The sequence below is a fragment of the Hetaerina americana genome, unplaced genomic scaffold (assembly GCF_022747635.1).
Source record: "Hetaerina americana unplaced genomic scaffold, ioHetAmer1.1.p SCAF_43, whole genome shotgun sequence".
Classification (NCBI taxonomy): domain Eukaryota; kingdom Metazoa; phylum Arthropoda; class Insecta; order Odonata; family Calopterygidae; genus Hetaerina; species Hetaerina americana.
In genome coordinates, this window is record NW_027287019.1 from 3,311,395 (window position 1) to 3,333,963 (window position 22,569).

A 22,569-nucleotide genomic window follows, 5' to 3' on the forward strand; every position below is an offset into this window, starting at 1 on the left:
CCCAATGTTCGCGCCCTCATAAATGCCATTGAAAATGTCTATTTTTGCTACCGTCACGGCCTCCCAACATTTCAGCTCCTACCAAGAACAGCTTCTTCAACTTTGTCTGCTTTCTCTTAATTTCTCACCGACGCTCCTCCCCAACCAAACCCAGCATTGATTGCTCTGTTTGTCTTCCATGTCTCTCCAGTTTTCTCTCAATTCTCTCCTATACCCTTTATTCATGAGAACTTGGCCGATGCTTATCTTCTTTTGTCCCTGAGGAAATTTCTAGCCAATTAATCTATAGTATACCAGAATTTCTTCGTTCTTACTATTTCATGCACACCCAGTACTTTTCCTACTATTTTCTCATCGGGTAATTTGAAAATAACGGAGGGCAATGAGCTCTCTTTCTTAAATTCCTGTCTTTGGTGTTTAATGGTGCTCGCATGCCACTGGCATTTTGTAATAATCTCGTGGCAAACTTATATGGTCTTGTGATATGTGGTAAGTTGGAAAAATGTAGCCATTAATAGAAGATGCCTGATATATTTAATCTCATATTGGATTAATATTTATTTGTGAACTCTAACTCTTTCGCCTCAATTTAGTTCAGTGCTCTTGGTTATCCTTATTTGTAAATTAGCCAGATTCCAAAATGACATTTTGGTTTTTTTGTAATCAATATGTTGAAATACAATTTTCCCAAAGTTCAATCTCCTTATATTTCTTCGAGGCAGTTTTCTATGGTTTATTTATTTTAAAATTCCCAAATGCATTAGGAGAGGCTCTTGCAGAAATTGAGCTAGGACTTGGCAGTGAGGTTCTAAGGATCTTCGAAGAGTTTTTTGCACTGATTTCTTGTGTCAAACAAACATCTCTGGGAGACTTCGGGAAAACTTTATAATTTCCCTGCGATAACTAGAGTGAGGTAATGTTATTGCTCATCAGATTTTTAAATTCCGGCTTTATTCTCTTAAAGAACCGCATCTCCAAATTTTACAGTTTTTTTGGCCATATTTGAATAAATAATCCTAATAAAGGCTGCATATCCTCTTAAGAATTTTCAAATTATAATACGTTGATTGCACGCTTTCTTATTTCAATTTTTTTCACTTAAAGATTTGTTTGGACCTCGGGAAGTTTTCTATAATTTATTTAGCAAGTTATTAGCTCATAAAATACAGTATATCAGTCTACGAGTATAAAACTCTTCCTTTCATTTATCCTTGGGCCAACTAGTAATTCTTCGGAGACATTCCCCCTCCGGAATGTCATGCTTGCCTGTTTTACTCCCATAATACTTTTGTCTTTTTCGCAATCTGACATTCATAAACCCTTGCTAACTCCACTTCAATCGTTATTCATTTTTATATATACGCCAAACGGCAAGCTATTTTTGTAATTTTATTAATACTTTTCTCAGACCCTTTTTTCAAGTTGTCATAATCTTTTCTGGCTCAAATAATAAATTGAATTCATTATCTTTAGGAGCCTTTTGTGTCGTTTTCCTTTCCCACATCGTGCCAATTCTTTCATTGATTGTCGGTTCGATAATTACAATTAGTATCAGATTGTAGAATTTTATTCTTTTATTACTTTTCCACCTATATTTATCAGGATATTATTAATATTTGTAAGTCTCGACCCTTTTTCCTTTCTCTTTACATTGCTATCGCATATATATATATATATATATATATATATATATATATATATATATATATATTCATGTCTCCGCGTTGAAATTCTTCTCCTTTCCAAAATTGTCACGGACAGGTTCTGTGCTAGATGCTGAAACAATTATTTTATCGTTTTATAATCATGAGAGCAACTTTCAGCGTTTAAGTTAGCAGTACCTCCCGTAATAATCATTAATGAATAATGTATTTTCATTACACCCTTTCACTAATTCTAAATATTCGGCGGTCATTATCGGATAAATTATATCTCCAGTTAAGCATACGCACTGTGATAGTTTGATAATGACGTGACGATATCCCTAATACTTCTATCGGAGAAATTTCACTACTGGGATGACGTTTAGTGTACGTAAGTCAACTCTGTATCCAAGAGTAATTTTAACCCGTGGAGCAAGGCTTATTGACAGGCAGAGAGCCCATTGCACTCAGGTTTTCCTAGTTTTGCATTTTTCCCTCAGAAGATTGGAATAATTACTTCATTATAGAACGCAGATGGGGTTGTTTGGCAATAGTGGCCAAGAAAGTAACTTTCGTGACATCAGATTCATTTACTTACACTCTCCAATCACAATTTTTGACCCTAAGGAAAGGAATAAGAAAAAAATTCTGAAATTTATTGATTTTTTGGAGATATCTTTCTTCGTACACCAACTATTTATTAGACTGCTTCTAAACATCTGTCATATAGCCTTTCGGCACTCTTTGGGGTCTAGCGTTGGTAAGTTGGTGCAAATCCCATTTATTTCATTGCATTTAAGGTGTACTTTTCCGTTATCTTTGATTAGGATTACTTCCTAAATCAATCCTTACTATCTCTCAATTGCAGGATTTCCCTATTCACTCCGTACATTACCACGGTAGACATTTTAAACGTACAAATACACCAAAATTCACCAATTCTGACTACTTTTTGCGAGAACGCGCGAGATGTCATGGCAACGTAGGTAAGCAGGATTACCTTCCTCTTTTACATCCTGTACTCCTGTTCAAAGACCCTAATTGCATTAATTACTTTCATGCACTAATGCTTTTTCATGGTTTCACGAACGCCGTCTGGAACTGATTTGGGAAGGATCACCCATTGTAACATTAATTTCATGATAAATGCCCATATACTTCCAGCAAATGATAGTCATTGTTTCCTAAATGTATTACATCTACCTGTGGTAATTTAAGCGACAAGTCTAACGGCTGTCGGCGTAAGGGTTCCACTCAATCGAAAAGAGGATTAGTCGATCCGCTCTCAACCTTATCTTTTAAGCTTTCCCTCCCTAATCTGAATTGGATGAGATGCCTCAAGTGAAGAGCCGCTATCAGAGAGGGAGTCGTCGACGTCGATCAGAATGAAGTCGTCCGAAGCGTGTTAGCCTTCGGAGGTCCTCTCTCCCGGATTTGCCTCTCATGTGTCTGTGTGTGTGTGTGTGATACTACGAATGGGCCGGCCCGATTGTTCGGGCTTGCCAGAAATCACATCAGTTCCGTTGACCATGAGGTAAGACTGCAGTTTTAAATATCCAATGTTTACTTCCAATAATTAATTCTCCTGAGCGATTGAGATTCTAATCAAATCGACAACTTACATGAATAAAAAGTGGATTTGGTCTTCTTATTTTTTGGGGTCGACTTTCTTACTTAAAACCTAGCCTGGAAAATAAAACCAAATTTTAGCAACTACGGTTGACTATTATAATATTTCAAGATCTAGTTAGGACGCATATCAACTTCGATACACCGACGGAAATCTGTGATGCAAAGGGAAGAGTTTTTGGTGGACTGGATGAGTATGCTTAAATATAGATACTCGATCAAGAGATATTTGCTTAATAGTGGAGTCGCTCATTCATTAGACTTAGATAATAACCCTTTGACATATAAACTTTTGCCACATTTATTATCCCAAAGGTTACCTGTGTAGGAGGCGGTATATTTCACGTAGTGCTAATTCCAATGACGCGTGAAGGTCACCCATCAGAGTTAGTGTGGGCCAGTTTCTTTCCCTGCCACACACCGAGAAACACATTAATGAAACTCACACCAAAATATTCCGAATTTTTGGAGGCCAAACTACCATGTTTTTTATTCTTGCGTTGATCCTTGGCCTCTTCATTATTTTCTGCTCTACCAATCTATTTAATTTTTACTATCCGTCGGCTACAATTCCTTCCGCTCCCTTGAATCTCCAGAATGTCTATCGGTGTCTAGTATCCCATGCTCCATTAAAGTCATGATTATTAAACTTACTAATTGCTAGCGTCTTCATTTTTTTGGACATAATGATCCTAATTTTCAAGTAATTTTATCTACGTCGTTACTTCCTACCTTTACCCGAATCTATTCAAACTCACGCGACCGTATAGAAACCCTGAAATCCTAGAGAAGATTCATTCATTCGTGCTAATTCGCATTGTTTTATAGCTGCCTTGTTATCAGTGGTAAGCTTATTCTTATAAAAATTTCGGTCTCTTAACTTTTTTAGCATCAAAGACCGTTTTTTTAATTTGAGAAACCGTTGGTTTTATTAGTCAAAGTACTTAATTCCACAACGCCAGAGGTGAATGGTTGGTCGTGAAAGGGTCTTTCGGTGACTGGAATGCGAAATGGCCCCAAACCAGAATTGATTAAGAAGCTGCGTCTCGCTTATCAAATCGACCGAGTTTCTTGGAAAACTTAATCCCAAATTCGGATCCCTATAAACCCCGCTGCGGCAATCACCGTGGAAACCCTCGCAAACGGTCGCTCCCGTCAACCACTCAGTTCGCGGGGAATCGCGGAGGGGAGAAGAACTGGGCTTTTTTAAGACATTTTTCACGATGTTTCCATCCGCCTTGGGATATCCACTTCTATACTGACATCGTATCATTCAAGTTTACGTATTGTGGCAAAGGAAAAAGTCTTGGCTAGAAATGGCCTTTAGAAGGTTTCATTTGCATCCTAAGTAAACGAGGTACAATATGCACCTACTACATGCAAAATTCTCCGCAAATCATATTTTGGGAATGGGAGCGAGAAGAAATATTTTGCTGAATCTGCGATTTCGCCGATGGGAATGCCGGAATGGCCGGAGTACCTTTGTGTTTTTAGTCGTATGAAGCGTATGCAGCCTCACAGTCACGGCCCTTCCAAAAGGAGATATAATTATTTTTTAAATATTAATGCTGATTGAAATGCCACCATTAGATGGTCATTTTCGCTCTAGTCAAACGTGAACGTAAAAAAATATCAAAATTTCGGTACAAAGAAATTATGACTAACAATAATAGCCTTCACTTCGAATGTTCCCTCTGCCAATGAACTATACGTGATTTAAATAAAAAGTATAGGGAAACATTTCGGAAAAATAGTTTTATTTCAGATATTGCCAAAATGCCTCAAAATTCGTCAATGCACATCCCTTGAGGGTCGACACACTTTTGCCAGTGGGTTTTCAACGACTCAAAGGATCCCTGGTTGGCGGATTCCGAAAGATCTTTAAGGGTTCGCGTGTAAGGTTTTTGGATGGCCCTTAGGATCCCATGGTGGAGGGAAGATTTCACTTTTGGGAATAGAAAATAGTCTGCTGGTGCCAAGTGGGTAAATTAAGGGGTCTTGGGAATCGTCTGGATGCCGTCACAGAAGGTCTTCTCAAGTCTCTAGACTCTGCTCTTGTTCGTCCGTCGAGACCCTCGTGACGAGTTTAGCGCAGATCTTTCGCATCGCCAAATTTTTCAGTGGTAATGGTGTGCAATCATGCGCACAGCCCCGACGTTAAAACCGACTGTCTGAATTCAGCACTTCACGCACTTTACAGGAAAAAATTGTGGTCGATACTATTTTACGAACCTTTTAGTTAGGAAAACTGATCCTGAGCATTGACCCCCGGTGCGTCTCGTGGAACCTCCCACGATACTACAGTACGGGGGCGCTTATCATCCAGGTGGTGAAGAGGCCAGCGAGCGAATTTGGTATGCACTCTGGCCTTTCTCCCCATGGAAATGTAAGCAAACAATTCACCCTGATGCCCTACCTCCTCCCCGCTGTCCCTCCCCTCACGGAGTCTGGGACCGCTTCCTTGGTACGGTGATTGAAGAAAATATGATATAACTTGTCTATTTAAATTAACAAAAGGAATATCAAAAACTAATTATACGCACATTTATCAAACCGAAGGTTACCTTGATGCGCGAGGGTATGGCTCGCCTGATACTAAGCCTTACACGGCGTGTGAAATTCACCCATCATGGTAGTGGGGCCTGGCGCTGCGTTTCCCAGCAGCTATGTGATATTGAAAAAATCATTCAAGTTATTTTATTGCCAAAGATACTATTCGTGTTGTGATTAGTAATTATTATTTTGTCGCATTAATATTAATTTAATTTTACAGTCCTTTCGTTTTAACATTATTACCTAAAAGAGTTTAATTTATCTTTCGAAATTTTTTCTATGTCAATCAACTCTTTTAAACAATAGGCAATATTTCCGGAACAGATAAATGAATGTAATATGTTCACTGTCTACTGCATAGCTACAACTACGCATTTTCTTGAATTGTAATAATTCATGTTTACATATTTCTTTTTGTGACTGTAAATATGTATTTCAAGATGTAATTCATTGAAATACAATCCCGTATGCCTATGGGGAATTTCATTATGCTCCAACTTTACACTAGCGGCGAGTCAATGATGATTTTTAGAATCTAGTATCTGTAAAAAAGAACGATTGATACCCGTATTTATCAAATTTATTTAGTTAATAAAGCAATTATCGTGGTGTGATCAATTTAACGGTTTAAATTGTGTGTAATGATCGTATTATGGTGACTTAAATGCGGTTGTAGGTTAACTTTGCTGGAAACAAATATACACGAGAAGTGAAGTGAAAGGCGGTTCATGCGCTATTTTATTGCATTTGTAGACATTTTTGACAAAACAATTAATTTTATATTCTCAATACGTTTCCGTAAGGCCGTACGTACACAGGTGTGCTTACTATACACGGTCGAGGTTTATAGATGACCAGTGTCACGTAGTAGTCGTTAATTGGTTTTTGCCCTTAGATGTCAGGCGTGTTTAAATTCAATTAAAACTTTGCCACGTATACAACTTCAATGAATTAATACTTTTTAATTAATTTTCATATTTTTCCTGAGAAAAGTATTACAGCTTTTCGTTTCCCCTTGCTTATAACGAGTCAGCACACGTTAGGAACGGATTGAATGACAGTGATCGAATGGTATATTAATAGCAGCAGAATCGAGTTGATCGGAACCGTCTAACTGAAAAATTACATCTGGCTACTCAGAGTGGCATAGTATTCCCCTGGAGTGGCTCGATGGAATCGAATAATTCCTAGTAAAATTACTTCTCGAATCCGAGGTATTTTTACCAGTGCCATTGATAGAAGAAATCACGTAATCATCGTTTACCAATCGTACGTTTACATAAGGTACAACGTTTATCATCCGATCTCTGCATATATTTTGTGCCTCATGTTTACTAGTACAACTAATGTTTACCACTTCACGTCACGTAATTATATTTTATCTATAACATCTACCAATAAGCTGAACCTAAGAGCATCACGTATCTATGATAATTCAATGGCAGAAATGAATTTTAAATTAAAATCAAGAAATATTTACGATATTTTTAACGAAAATTGTTAGCGACTCGATTTTATTACAACGGAAAAGTCTAAATGTCTCTAGCAATTGTTTTTAAATGGTGTGCGTGAGGAAGTTTCTACCAAGTTATAGACCTAGGGTTTGTTTTGAGTCATGTGATGCGCGCGCAGACCCGTTTGCGGTTAGAGATCGTTTTTTTCCTCCGACATGGTCCAAATCCACCGGCCTACAATCTGGCTCAAGCGTTATAATTTCGCCCTGCGACGGGAAAGCGATCCTCATCACGTGACCGGGGTGACCGTATTTTCGGGTATTTAGGTGGTTGTAGCTAGGAGTGACAGCTGGAATGGTGGCACTTCGGCGGAGGTTATGGTTGAAGGAATAATGAGGGTGCGCGGTGTTTGCGTGTGTAGGCAGGATGGAAGGTCAGGGTCGGAGACAAGACTAGCGTGAAGGGACGGACGGAATTTAACACACTTATGTGTCGGCCTAATTAATTTCCGGTGGGTTTATGGCTGGAAATTCTGTTCCATTCAAATTGGATTGGGATACAGCCACACTGGAGCATTCCTCTTTGCACATCTACGTTTGTGAGAGAACCAATTCCCGATCTATTCTTTGGAGAGTATATATTTCTTCGCGATCTAAAATAGAGAATGCGTGCGTACTCTTGCTTGTATGTGAAGTTCTTATGTTTTTAATTGCTTTCTTTTTCATAAGGAAAATGTCTTTGGCATCGTGTTGGTCATAGAATCAGCTTCTGTACTTTGTATTGCAGCGAAATGTCCTCAATAATTTCCTGTCAAATTTCGTTTAGGTACAAACCTGAAATTATATCAGCATAAAAAATTTATTGACTCGCCAATATTTTTGTAAGCTATTTTCCTACTTTTATGATTGATGTCCACTAATCACCGCGATTCTGGTAAGGGCGCATGATTTGGGAAAAAATTAGGGCAAATATTTTTTGGCAATATTTGTTTCTAAAGATATATTAAATGGTGTAGGTAATAACAATAACATATCTGCATGTTGGACCTATCGATTTCTCTGATCTGGATAATTTTTTATATTTTGAAAAAAAATGCAACGGAATGTTAATATACTTAAGGTTGAGTTGATAAGTATTTACCCTTTTCCCCAGCATATATTCCATATTCGTTTGTGATTATGAATTAGGCCGATTGAAAAATTTCTTAATTTAAGTGCATGAGGTGTTTTTTTAGCATAAATTGGGAGCCACTATGAACGGAACTGTTGCGCTCCCGAGTGCAATTTTTTCATTCTATCAATATTGTAAACTCATCAAATATTTACAATTCTATTTAATAAAAATTATTGATTGAATTTTAATAAAATAATATGGTACTTATACTTGTTTCAAAATATTGAACTTCTTATATCCTTCCAATTTAATTAAAAATATCCGTTACGCTAAAATTGAATTAAGCTGTCTAGGTTTTTGGTGCGCGCCACTCTTTAAGAATTTTTTCGCCAATAAGATACAAGCTAAAGGTTTCCGGAATTACATTTCTCACAGTTAAGCATGCCACGAAAAGGACTCTTTAGTGTTTTGATTAAGTGAAGTATTTGCATTTAGATTTACGTCAAATTGAAAATGATTGCAGTGGAAACATTACTGATGTTACGGACGGAATTTGAAACCGCGCGAGTGGCACCAATGTGTCTGTGATGGTGGACGTCCGTTCGAGACTGACTTTTGTGCAGGCCGTCCCAGCAGCAGCGAAACGCTCCAACAAAATTGCTGAGAAACGTCAGATGTTGTCTATGCGGGGTAGTACCAAGGATCCGTGGGCTGCTGGTGCTGTTCTTCGATGATGCTCGCTCCCACCAGGCCGGGGTTTCTGAGAAGGAATTGACCCTTTACATTCAGCATTGTCGGTGGATATAACCCCTTGCGATCATTCCTTTTCCCGAAACTAAAAATGAAGAAAAAAGCACGGAGTTTTCATCAGCAGAGTACTGTATGCCGAAAGTATTTGCTGGAGGAATTGACCCAACCGAATGAAGCAGAACATCTAAAGGTATTACAGTAGCTCGTGGCGTGGTGAGCCAAGTGCAGATCGTCCCACGGGACTTCATTTTTCAGAAAACGTCAATTAATGGATGTATATTTCAATGCAACAATTTCAGAGTGTAAAAATCATTCGCCTTGACCGGGTTGATGTTTATACTCTGAAATGTTTGCATTGAAATGCACACTTAGCGGATTACTCCGTTAAAAGTTATTGTTGCGGCATCTCCCGCAGTTTCTTAGAAGATGTACGAGGGTCATCCGGAAAGTAGTACCCGTTCGTGCCGCATGAATTGCTGACGACGCGAGTAGCCGCTGGACGAGGTCAGATAGCTTCAGTGGCTTGTCTGCCTTCTCTGAGCCAAGTTGCGTGACGCTAGCATTGCCTGTGTTGTTTCTGTGATTGTTTACGATGTTTAAAAAAATTGAGAACGCCGCCAGTTGTGAAGTGAGGGCAGTGATTAAATTCCTCAATGCAAGAAACGTTCGCCCATGTGATATTCATCGCCAATTAAAGGAGGTGTATGGAGACAATGTAATGGACGAGTCGTCTGTTCGGCGGTGGTGTCGCAACTTCAACATGGGGAGGGGGAACACACACGACGATGAGCGTTCGGAGAGACCGTCTGTCATTACAGACCAACTGGTGAGCTCAGTTGACGAATTCGTGAGGAACGATCGGCGCGTCACAATTGATGACATCTGTGAGCATTTTCCCAATGTTTCTCGAACAATTGTTCATGAAATTGTTAAACACCATCTGCATTATGCAAAAATTTGTGCAAGATGGGTCCCTCGCGTATCTCAATGAGCTGGCGGCGAAGGACTATGCAGCAGGAATACAGAAACTTGTCACACGTTATGACAAATGCCTTAATTTGCTTGGAGATTATGTTGAGAAGTAGTTTAAAGTATCCTCTTTCAAATAAAATTTTTTATGTTTGTTAATATTTACTTTTGTGTCTTTATTTCACGAACGGGTACTACTTTCCGGATGACCCTCGTATATTTATTGTAAAAGGTTAAGAAATATATACGTAAATATTTACGGTAAATTAGGTTTTTTCTTTTAACGCAATATATTCGGAATAATAATTCCGATGGTAAACCCGACATGTAAAACATACGATGAGAAAAAATATGCTGTGAAATGGGTTTTAGATTAATTAATGTGTTTTAGAACTTCAGCAGCAGCAAACAAACACTATTTTTGTTGACACACTAGGCAAAAATGATCGATTTGTTAGAATGTAATTCGAATTTGTATTCCTCATTATTTCTCTGTTAAATTCCCATATGTTTAAAAGGTAATGGACGTATTATTTAATCTCTTACTCTCTGTAATTCAGTTTTATCTTCTTTTGCAGGTAAGGACTTTTTACTTCACTGAATATTCTCTCTGAATCAAACGTTTATGGTAAGTACTGAAATGTTCGTTACAATCTGAACGCAACCGTATTATGAGATTTTTACGACACTCATTAACATTGCTACTGTCGTTCTGGGAACCGGTATATCTAATAAAACTAGTTAAGTGGCTATTCTCCAAACAATAATTTTAACGGATGCACCTTCTGTGAAGTCTTTATAGCCTACCTGAACGTGGATGTTGTCATACAGAGAATTAGTGCAATAAGGCCAGTTAAGTGGCTCTTCTCCAAGAAGTATTTTAATTTGCAATGAATCATGAGTCTACTGGTAATGGCTGTTGAATGAAACGTTTGAACCGTAAATCATACAGATGAAAGATCTCTTAATTGGTAATATTGTGTTATTAAACATTTTTTGTTTCGCTAGGGATTGAAATACAATTTATTATGATACGAAATATGCCCCTTGATTACATTTTTACGTCTGTTTGACTATTGCATGGAATCGGACCTTATTTCCTTCTGAAAAAATAAAACTTAGACAAGCTTTCCTTTTCCAGCATTGTTCGTGAACAATTTATCTAAGCCCTTTTGTTGAAATGCACATTAAATTATTTTATGCATTCTTTTAAATTGATGTGTCATTCTACGATACTCTACAGTCAGAAGTTTGTGCATATTTTTAATATAAGTATACTATTATCGGGTTACGGCAGGTTTTTGATGGACAGTGACAACACACAATATTCTATTTCCAGACCTTATCATGACAAAAAATATTTCGAATATATATCACGATAACTTATTTTTTAGCTCGATGCTTCTGACTGTGCTTAATTCCCTCCAAAATGTCTTTTCCTTTTATTCTTACTTCGATTTTTGATTATTCTCATCCATCTCCTTCCCTTTTCCGCATTCCATTGCCTCTCAGAACCTTCTGAATCTATTTTTCCTGGCCTCGTCAAGTTTCTCCCAACAGCCGTCTCCCCTCCCATCTTCTCCTGACTTACACAGAACTTAATCGTCATTTTTCGTCCCATCTACTTAAGTTCCTACATTATTATGCAAACACACATCTCAAAAGGGTGCCATCTACGCATATCATCACCGATCAAGTATTTGGGCCGTACACATTTCTGTTCCATGTGTGCGTTTGCACTAACTTTTAGTTTGTAATTTTATTTAAGGTGGCAGTAATTAACTCCTTCCTCTATCTAGCACATACCATCTATAACTAATGCAATCTTTCATTTTATATGCTGTATAATTTGCGCAGCCACATCATGCATTTCTTTTACCAAAACCAACATGCATTTCTTTTACCAAAACATGAAGAAGTTCCTCACAGCACATCCTCTCCCAAGCGTCACCCATGATGGGGAAGCGCAATTTCCCTTGCCGTCTTGCTAAACATATTGTATTGCTGCTTATGCCTGAAAATGTGGCAGCTTACTTATTGAATATTAAAATATGTTTATGATGGACTCGTAAAAATATTGATGCATGCATGAATTTATAAGTGTACGAGTATATGTTGGAACGTGCAGTTGGCTTCTCATGAATCATGGTTGATTTGCAATTTGAATGCTGGTTCATCTCTCTGTGAATATTTAATTAGTCTTCATCCGTGGACGATGTGATCTCCAATTAAAATCGTTCATCAATAATTTGTCTCAGTATTAATTATTCTTTATGCGAACTTTCCATTTTAATCTTACGATTCAAAGCAAATCGCGCATATTATAAGCTCGCTGCCATGTAAGCGCATTCGTAGATCTGGTAAATAACTTCGTTTGTTCGTTATTCCATACCCTGGTAGCTACAGAAATGCCCTCTGACTTTCAGTGGCAATGAACCTTGCCATTAGGGAGTTTGTCTCATATTAAAAATGCTCTTTAATCATAGATAACTGGGTTACAGAATCTATTTAATTCATAACAGCTATCTTTTTCGACGTCACTTTTTAAAATGCCTCTAGAAATTGTATCTTCAGGATGATGTCTGATTGGATTTCTCTGTTAATCCATACCCAGCTCAATGATTCGTTATTCTGCCTAAGAGTATCATATTTCGGGCACAGTGAAAATAATTCATTATATTTAAAATGGATTATTTTCTACAAATAAAAATATTAAAGCTGGAAAAATAAATACTTTTGATGGCTTTCATTGAGAATAATTCCACTCTAAGTTGGTGGTTCAAGAATAAAAATTTCTTTTGGTGGAAAATGTCTTGATTAATCGATAGTATTGGAGCATGTATTCGACGAAAATCTGTATTTATTCGATTTGAAACTGCGTGTATTCAAAGTGAAAGTATTCATTTTATTAATAGAAAACTTGATTAGCACACATGCTTATATGGAGGGCCAAATTTGCGGAAAATACTGTGATGCTTTTGAAACATTTCGATACCAAGTTAGAGAACAGCGACAGCAAAAAGTATGGCGAAGTGTGCTCTGCTGGATCAGGGTACCTTTTCTTACCCTCCATTGCATTTCATTTTTGAAAAATGGGGTGAACAGAAGTACGACAGCAAAAAAACCTACTTCCAAATCTGAGTGCCTGGAATGTGCCCTGAAAAATACTTAGCTGTCATCGACTGCAATCCGATATTTATTTTGTGTGTAAGGCATTACAGACACTTAGTCCGTATTATTGATCGCCCAAACCACGAAGGATATGTGTGCTGTGAAGAGCTTTTCTCACCCATTAAATTACTCATTTAATATTTGCTGGGGTGAGGAGAATAACTTTTCTCCAAGAGTAACAAAATCATACGACTAAGAATTCTGTTAATATTTGGAGAAAATGCGACGAAATGTTGAAATAGTCCTGGGGTTTGAAGCCGAAATGTGAAACAACGGCACTCCGTCTGGTGTAATCATGTGCTTGGAGGAAGCAGAAAAATGAACCTACTTAGCAGACGTACTGCGCACCAGAATGGCGTTTTGCAGGAGACCTTCTCTATGTTTGTCTAGGATTAGCTCATGCCAAAAGTACCTCGTGCGTTACAGAAACATCCACTGGTGCAATTTGCTACACGTGATCACGCTATCAATAGTGAGACTACTAAATTTCTGTTCGGATGCTTTCAGCGCGTTAAATCTATAGGGTGGTAAACCTTTTTATAAATATAGATGAATTAGAAAGATCCTGGAATAAGAAAATCAAGAAATTCATTCTTGTCTAAGAACAGCATTTAATTTTAAAGTGGCGTATACCTGTATAAAATATTTCACCCTTATTATTATACGTTTAAGTCTATTAGTACTAGTACAGTAATAACAGGTAATATTCTTTTGGCGTATGAAGTACCAATAAATAAAAAGGGGTTGTTTTTTGAGTTTGCTGAGATTTAATCTTGGAGTTGGAGGGAATTTCCTCGATTCCTACGTCTAAAGATAGGGTTTTCCCTTATCTTTATTGCTAGGGTAATTGACTAGCACAGACGTATGTGAGCAATACCATAGGGTGGTTAATGCCTCTGATAGCCATTGAGATACAAACGAGATGGCTAAGGGCATCTAGATACTTCCTTTTCCCAAGTTTTTTTTGAACCACGCTGAACACCAGCAGAGATATTTGATGTGGGAATATACTTCCCCTCGGATCTCATAAATCAAAGGTTTGGTAAATGTTCTGGCATTGGGCTCGAATTCATGCTAACCTCTGTTCATGAATGAAGGAGTTGGGATAGCTAGCTTAGCATTAGGGCGTCCATTTCGGTATTTTTACTCTGGTCGTATTTTCTGCAGCAGTGCCGTTTTTTGTCGTTTTGCCGGAGTAATTTAAACACACCTCGAATTCAATTCCATAATCTGTGAAATTCGACGTATTTTTACGCGAAACTAACGAAAGGAATAGTTTCTTCATGGGCTAGGTACTGCATTAGTTTACTCGAGTGATTCAGGTGTGCTCTGCTTTAAACTCAGTCAAACTAAATGGTTGACGAAATCGGTTTTTTCCCGTACTTAAGAGAAGGTATTATTTTGTAAAAGTTGACACTTCTGCCATTTCATCCAGTCAACTCAGAAGCAATATTTGTACACACTTAACTTTCTTTTTTAAAAAAATTTTAGTTTCTAACTACTTATTTCTTAATTCAAATAAAACGCAAACACTTTATCTAATATTTTGTGTCCAGCTGTATTTAAATGAATTTCATGAAAGCATAATCCTCTTTTCAGATGTAATTCTTCTGTACGTACACCGTTTTTGCAGGTACAACTGTAGGTGTAATTATCTCGGCTTATCGAAACTACGCTCTCACCGGAAGTATTGTTCTACACTATGCTTTGTAGTAAAGTCAGAGTACTAAAGCAAATTGGCGGTGGTATTTTTTCGGCATTTCTTTGAGCGATACAAAATATAGTTTTCTATAATACTAAATGACTCTTAAGTAGGGCCAATCGGAAACTTCTACTCCAGAATGTGCTCCAGGCATCACTATGCTCACTGGATGCAATGCAATGTCTAGAATTCCAGATAGAATTTCTGCCACTGTATGAAATTGAGATTTTTTTGATATTGTATGGGATTCTTTCAGCTAAGAGATGCACGTTCTGAAAAGGCTCATCAATATTTGTGCAGTAAAGAAATAGTTATAACTTAGTGGATTAACAACAGAAAAAGCCGAGTTAGTGATCTTGTATAACGTTTTATAAAACTTCTTAACTTCACCATTCGTATAACTTTATACGTTTTTTGTAATCTGTAGGAAGCTGTTATCGCTTAACGACTTATTTAACAGTACATTACATTTAATCGCGTCAATTGTCATTCCTTCGGCATAATATACGGGGCATATTGGAAAAGTAATGGCCGTTTATTTATATTTAAATATTGGCAGATCAGAAAAGCTAGGGTACCAACAGTTTTGTGTAATGTGAGAGTCAAATATTCTTACCGACCAACATAATGAGTGAAGAATTTTGAGTTGACTAGCCTTGTTTGAGCTGCTATTGACAGTTCCGATAATGCACCTTTCGACCTTTTCCACATCTTGCCCTTGAAAAAGTGGCTTGATGGACAACGGTTTGAAGACGATGAGGAACTGAAGACCGCCGTCGTCAGGTAGTTTAATTCCCAGGTGGCGGCTTTTTCTGACGAATATTTTTTGTGACACCTCTAACGTACCGTAAAAAATAACCCTCGTACATTAATTTGGGCTGATTCATTTATATCTTTAACTACTTTAATTTATTGATTGAAGATTGAAGAGCCTTTTGATCCATCCAGTTCTCGAAAAATATGTCTATAAGGAAAGGCTTATTTGGGGTTATTATCTAACTTGACCACTTTCTCGCTGTTTATTTTTTAGCTTGGTACTTTTGTTGAAAAGATTTTATTGGTTCCTGATTCTTAAATTTCAATTTCGTCAGCGAAAATTAAGCCGACTCAGAGACGGAATCACATTAACTCAAATTTGATTCCGTGTCTGAGCTGCTCGGTGTTGTTCTGCCTGTTAGAGGGAACATTACAGAGTAACTGGAAGCAAAATGACTTAAACTGTAGTTATTTTTTCCCCGTTGTTTGGTTGATCTTCTTCAACTCGATTTGGGGATTTATGACCCGAAACATAGAAAAATCAATTTTTCATTCAAAAACTAAGGAAGTTGCCCAATTCCCTAATAAATATAGTGAACGAACGAAAAATGTAATCTATAAAACGTGAAAATATCGTTAAACCTAAAATGAGGCTTCTGGATAAACAAAGCTATCTTAAAATACTTTAATTCTCTAAAGATACCAGTCGAGTATTTTCTTACTTAATGGTGTTTCAAATGCTGAGTAGTTTACAGAATTGGAAATACGTCAGGAAAGGTAGGATGAATACCTTTGATTCTCAAATCCAGGGATGAACTCGGCATAAAATTGTTATTATAACTGTAGGAAACATCGCATAAGGCTATTTTAGCTGATATTCCTGGGAGATAACCGTTTTCCTAATTTTATTCATCAATATTTATGTAAACGATTTCTTATCATTTACTTAATTGTTATTTCATTTTAGTACATTGCTTGCGAATTTGCAGTCTGTTGCTGTAGGTTTTATTACATATTTTAATATGCCTAATGCTGCAGATCTTCACCATATTAAATTCTGCAATGGAGTAACAGAATAAGGAGACTATTTCATTTCATATATGCAGTGTAGTTTCCAGGATGAAAAAAGGGAATACTAAAAGGCAGAGGAATGATTCATTAGCGAGGGTAGCGATACAAGTACAGTAGACAAAAGATGGGAAAATTTATCTTTTAAGGTTTTACGAAAGTTTCAAACGAAACTATATGAACAGCTAATTGGAAAAGGTCAGCGAAACCATGGATTACTAACGTTTTGATTAGGAATGTGAGTGAGAGAAGAAAACAGAAGAGTATAAGGAGAGAATTGGGAAGGATGAAGTAGAAAGAGATAAATATCAAACTGGAGCGATTAACTAATAGGGCCTAAAAGGAATGATGTAAGACTTGAAAGTTTGGAGAGGATGGGCGAAATGAGTATAATGTACGGAGAGCTGATTGGCCTAACAGGAGGTTAAAAGGAAAATACACGCATATTCTTAAAGGTGAGGCAGATAAATTAATTTTAGGATCTGGAAAGATTCGACAGGGATAGAAATAATTCATAGAGGATCCAAGTTATAAGGAGATCCAGACGGCCAACAATTTTAGCCATTGGAAGGGAATATAACTTTAGAGGGATACCCTAGAATCAGGCACACATGATAGCGAGATAGAAAGGGCATTTAGGGAATTGAAATCAAGTAACGTCTTGGGGGTGGATGAAATTCCCGCAGAACTACTTCAAGGACTTTGGAAAAAGGGAAAGGAAGATTTTTATTGGAGAATGCATTGCATTTATGATGGGGGTTTTCGCCGGATGATCGTCAGTTGTGTGTAAGTTCCCATCTCAAAATGAGAAAGGTTCCCTCCCTTATGCGAAGGCTATGGACCAATATATTTGATTGCGCAGGAAGGTAAAGGGGTACTCCGGGTCATCAGTGAGAGGATAGAGAAGAGGGCAAATGATTACTTAGAGGAGATCAGTTTGAATACCAGAAGGGGATAGACACGCGTGGTGCCATATTAGTAATGAGGCAACCAATAGAGAGATGTATTTATATAATACAATCGGAATGTATCGATTTCATATATTTTGATTAGTCATTCCTTTGAGTGAATTGGATAGGATTAATATTTGTATTATTGGGAATAGGAGCAAATTGGAGGGAGAGTAGACGTATCCACAACCTGTGCATATCCAGACTGTTCATGTATAAATAGCGAAGTAACAATTGGAATGGGCAGTGATTGGGGGAGGAATAAGCCCCAATGTGTCCATTATCAACTCTCCTTTTCAAATTTTATGTGGACGAAATGGTTAAAGAACCATGGCAAGAACTAAATAGGGGAATGAAAGTCAGTGAGGAGTTCATTAAATCAGATTTGCGAATGATAAAGCTGTAGTTTGCCAGTAAAGGGGTATTTCTTTGCCAAGTGGGGATCGAGATGGTGCGGGGGCTAACGTACTGGCTTCCCACCCTGAGGGCGCGGGTTCAAATCCCGGCGGTGTTGAATATTTTTCAGAGGTATCTCGATCCCTACTTGAGGTGCTTTGTGGAGGGCACTTTGAGTGAGTACGCCGTCCGTCGGATGGGACGTTAAGCCGCGGACCCCTTGGCGTCTTTCGTAAAGAGTAGGCTAATGCCGACGCCGGGTTTCTCTCCACCCTTCATCCTTTCCTGTCCTTCCCCTATGGCGCAAATGACCTTAGCTGTCGGTCGCCTCCCCTCAAAACTACTACTACTACTTCTTTGCCAAGCTAATGAGAAAGTCGGTGTGGTAGTAAAATTTGTTGGCTCCGGCGTACCATTATGAAATTTACGTAACATAATGACATGAATTTATTGAATTTGTAATTCCGCTAAACTATGCGAAATTACAAAATCAATATTGTCATTTCAGCAGTGTGGCAGTAATGGGATTCTAATCGAAGTAAGAACAGCATTAGCTTAGGAGGTTTTCGAGAAAGATGAATAGCAAGGGAAACGTGAAAATAGAAAATGGAAGATGTGGAGCTATTGGCTGTTAAAGTAATAATCTCAAGAAAGAAGATCCTAAGGCCAATAAAAATAATTAAGAAGAAACTCCTATACCGGTATTTCGGTCACACAGGTGACCATCAACGGGGAGAAAATCAAATAGGGCACTTGAACTAAGAAGAGGAATGTGCACAGGCACCGTCCAAAGTCAAGTGAAGTGTTGACTTTGGACGGTGCCTGTGCACATTCCTCTTCTTAGTTCAAGTGCCCTATTTGATTTTCTCCCCGTGAAAATAGAAGATCGGAAACTAGAGGAGGTGGAAAAGTTTACGTATCTCGGAGGTGTCTTCGACCGAGTTGAAAGGATTTAAGGAGCAGGATTGCGTCATGCATAGAATATTTCACCCGAAGGAGGGAATTGCTGACACGGACGTGAGACTTGGTCAAATTAAAATGGTGATGGGCGTAAGTTGAAAGGTTTTGAGATGTGGTTTTTCAGAAGAATGATACAAGTAAAATGGACGAATAGGAAATATAACGACATCCTAGATATGGTGAGGGACGAAAGAGTGGTTTTTAAATTCCCTACATTTTCTAGCCTTCCTGAATCGAGAATGAGAAATCGCATTTACCGAGAACTCTCGAAATAATCTTTTTAATTTAATTTTCGTTTATCATCTGTTATAATGATTGAAACAGTAAATACTAAAAAAGAGGAAAGTCGTAGAGAATTCCTGGCCTCGGTGCAGTCTTTCAGAGGTCTCTAGAGACTCCATACGGTAATAGGTCAACGCAAAACTTGATTAGGTAAAATTTCTAAAATGGACGTCAACGGAAGCCGCAATTTTGATTTAAGTACCATGGTCTTTTACATATCTATAATGTTGAAGGCTTCACGCGAAATATTTTGATCCGTACTCCAATGCCGATCGCCAAACGCTTTACAACAAAGTTACAATGATTCTAAGAAGCGTTTTCTTTGAAATGAAAGACATTTTTAACCGTCTATAAATAGAATTTTTGTATCGTATTTGCGATTTAGAAATGTTTCTCTCATGTCTTGCATTGAAATACCGAGTACAGGTGTGAAGTGTTTTTCAGTGTTTGAGCCGTTTTTACTTTTGGCCATGATTGTTCATAAACCGTCACTCCTTCTGTTATCTGAAACCACCTCTCAACCCTTTCGCCTCGCGAATTCCCTGTCACACTCGTAAGCCCCAAAGTGCGATAGACGAACATGAAATTCCAAGAACGAAGCCCCCGCTGGCAGCCCACACTATTGATCCACTTCTTATTGCCCGTCATTTATCTTTTCCACCTTTACACCTCCTTGTCAACGCCCTCCTACCTGACCCATTGCTTTTGTCTCTCTTCGAACTCTTTGCGTGAAATATTGCGCCGCTCTGACTTATACACCGCGCCCGAATGACAGAATGCCGCCGTCGAAGGATTTTTGATGTACTGTTGAAAGATGGTAACGAGTGGGTTTTTTTTACACAGCTCCGATGCCGTCCGTATTCTGAATCAGGTGGAAAGAAAAGTGGGAGAATTAAAGTTAGTTTGAGAATTGCGAGAATATTCCGAGTTGCTTGAAATCTTCTTTAATGATATTTTCAATAATTTTATCACGTTTTGACGTGAATATTGATGTCAACCTATAAGAATCCTCGACACGATACTACGTGACAAATTTTTTTATCGAAAATTAAATAAAAGACGCGAAAGAATGTTTTGCGCCGCCCATCCATCCAGGACTGGACACGTAGAAATTAAAATTAGTATTATCTTAATTCAGGGATTTCGAGCTCGCTGAGGTATGTGTATGTAATTGTTATATGAATTGCTAAAAAGTTTTTGTTAATTTTTGAAAATACGAATATCCTCAGGTGCTCATACTAGGAGCATATTGATGGTGTCTTCATTGAAACGCTAAAACATTAAACGCTTTATTATTTATCTAGGATACTTCAGGTATTTATTTAAGTTAAAATCTCTACGAAACTATAAGAGATGTTATGTGTGCGTATTACCGCACTGAACTCACTCAGTGCAAAGATGTATACTTAGTATATTCCCCCGCCACACGCCCTTGCGGCGGCTTGCGGGGTATTATGTAGATTATGTAGATGTAGTACGAAGTAGCAGGTTAGCCAAACAGAAAAAAGAGGTGAATAAATATATGGTTAAAATAAATATTTAAATATTAGAAGAAAACATTCAATTTATATATTATAAATCCTACGTAAGTTTTTAGCTGAGAGTTTAGAATGAATATTAAGCTATTAAAATGATCGCTTTGTCCAAATGAGTAAGGTTTTGGTAGGTCAATATGGTTTCATATGGTTCAATTTCCTTCTCATTTCTGTATTGGCCTGGCACACTATTTCGCGTAATTTCTAATTCTTTGAAACCTAGGCGTCCCTCATCATTTCTAAGCCCAGAGGTTCAGTAGTTCTGTAAATGTGCTTTCGGCCGCCTTCAACGTTTTTCCACCTCATATTCACGCATCTCATCTCCCTTCGCCGCTGCCCTTAAGGGCCCTTCGCCATCCACTCCTCTCCCTTCCAAACTTCCCATTCTTTACAAACTCTCACGTTCCCTCACACCCTCATTCCGTCCTCGCCCTCACCGTAATCTCCTTCCGTCTCTCTCTCGCCCTCCAATCATCCACCCCTTCGCCCGCAGAGCCTTCATTATTATACCGCCGTCCCTTCTGCACACATCCCCCCCTTCACTCGCCCGCGCGCCATCCTTCGAACCTCAAACCCACGGCGTGTATCATGCCGTCCCCACCCCCTCTTCCCCTCCCCACCGCAACCCCCCCCCCTCATCCGCATCCTCTTAATGTCGTTTACACCGCATCGGCTCGGCCCTTCAAAGCACTCCCCACCCCACCCATTTCCTACTGACGCCTTTTATCACCACCTCCACCAACTCTCTTCCCCCCCTCCCCCTCCCTCAGGGCGCTGGCTCGTCGTACCCCATTCTTCCTTATCACATCCCATTCTCATGTTTTCCTTCGTGAGTTTCTTACGATGTCGTCGCCTTTCCTGGTTCACCCTTTCATCTCGCTGACCCTCCCCGTCGACCTGCTTCCTGTCAGCACAAGCGTCACACTGACGAAATTCAGCTGAATTCAGCCTTGTCCTCTTCCTGAATAAATGAGGGATTAAGCCGTTCATTTCGTTGTGTGCGCCATAACTGCCTCTGATAAATTTTATATTCAGTCCTCGGTGAATAACATGCACGTACCATTTGTTACCTGTATATGTCCAGTTATCCTTTGATGATGGGAAAATGTGATTTTCCATAAAAGGTTTTCGTTTTTCAAAACCAATAGTAACACTTTAGTTTAAGTATCCATTTTTACAGTTCAATTATCCATTTTTACCGTTGGCATGTTAATTTGTAATCAGTTTCTTTTGACTTGGTTACTTCGCCTAAAAATGGAACCGGTGGTGTTGGCTTAATGAGTTTTTGAACTCTTACCTGTTAAGATGCGTGTGTATTTTGCGATAAGAACATCTAAATGACGTTGCTGGAATGTCAGAGTTAAGGCGTAGTTATGAGCTATGAGATGACTCCGAAGTCCAGGACTGAAGAAGAGACCTTTCAAGATCTCTGCAAAATAATTTAGAAGTTGGTTCACATCGCTCAGGAGAAAAGATGGTTAGCCCTGTGGGCATGTTAGTTGTAAAATTAAATTATATACTTATCCAGGATAATATGAGTGAGTTTTTTCTGGATAATCTAACGCCTTTTTATTTTTTCCTGTTTTAATAACCACTTCCGCAGGTATATTGCTCATCCATTTCGGTTTGTATTCGCCA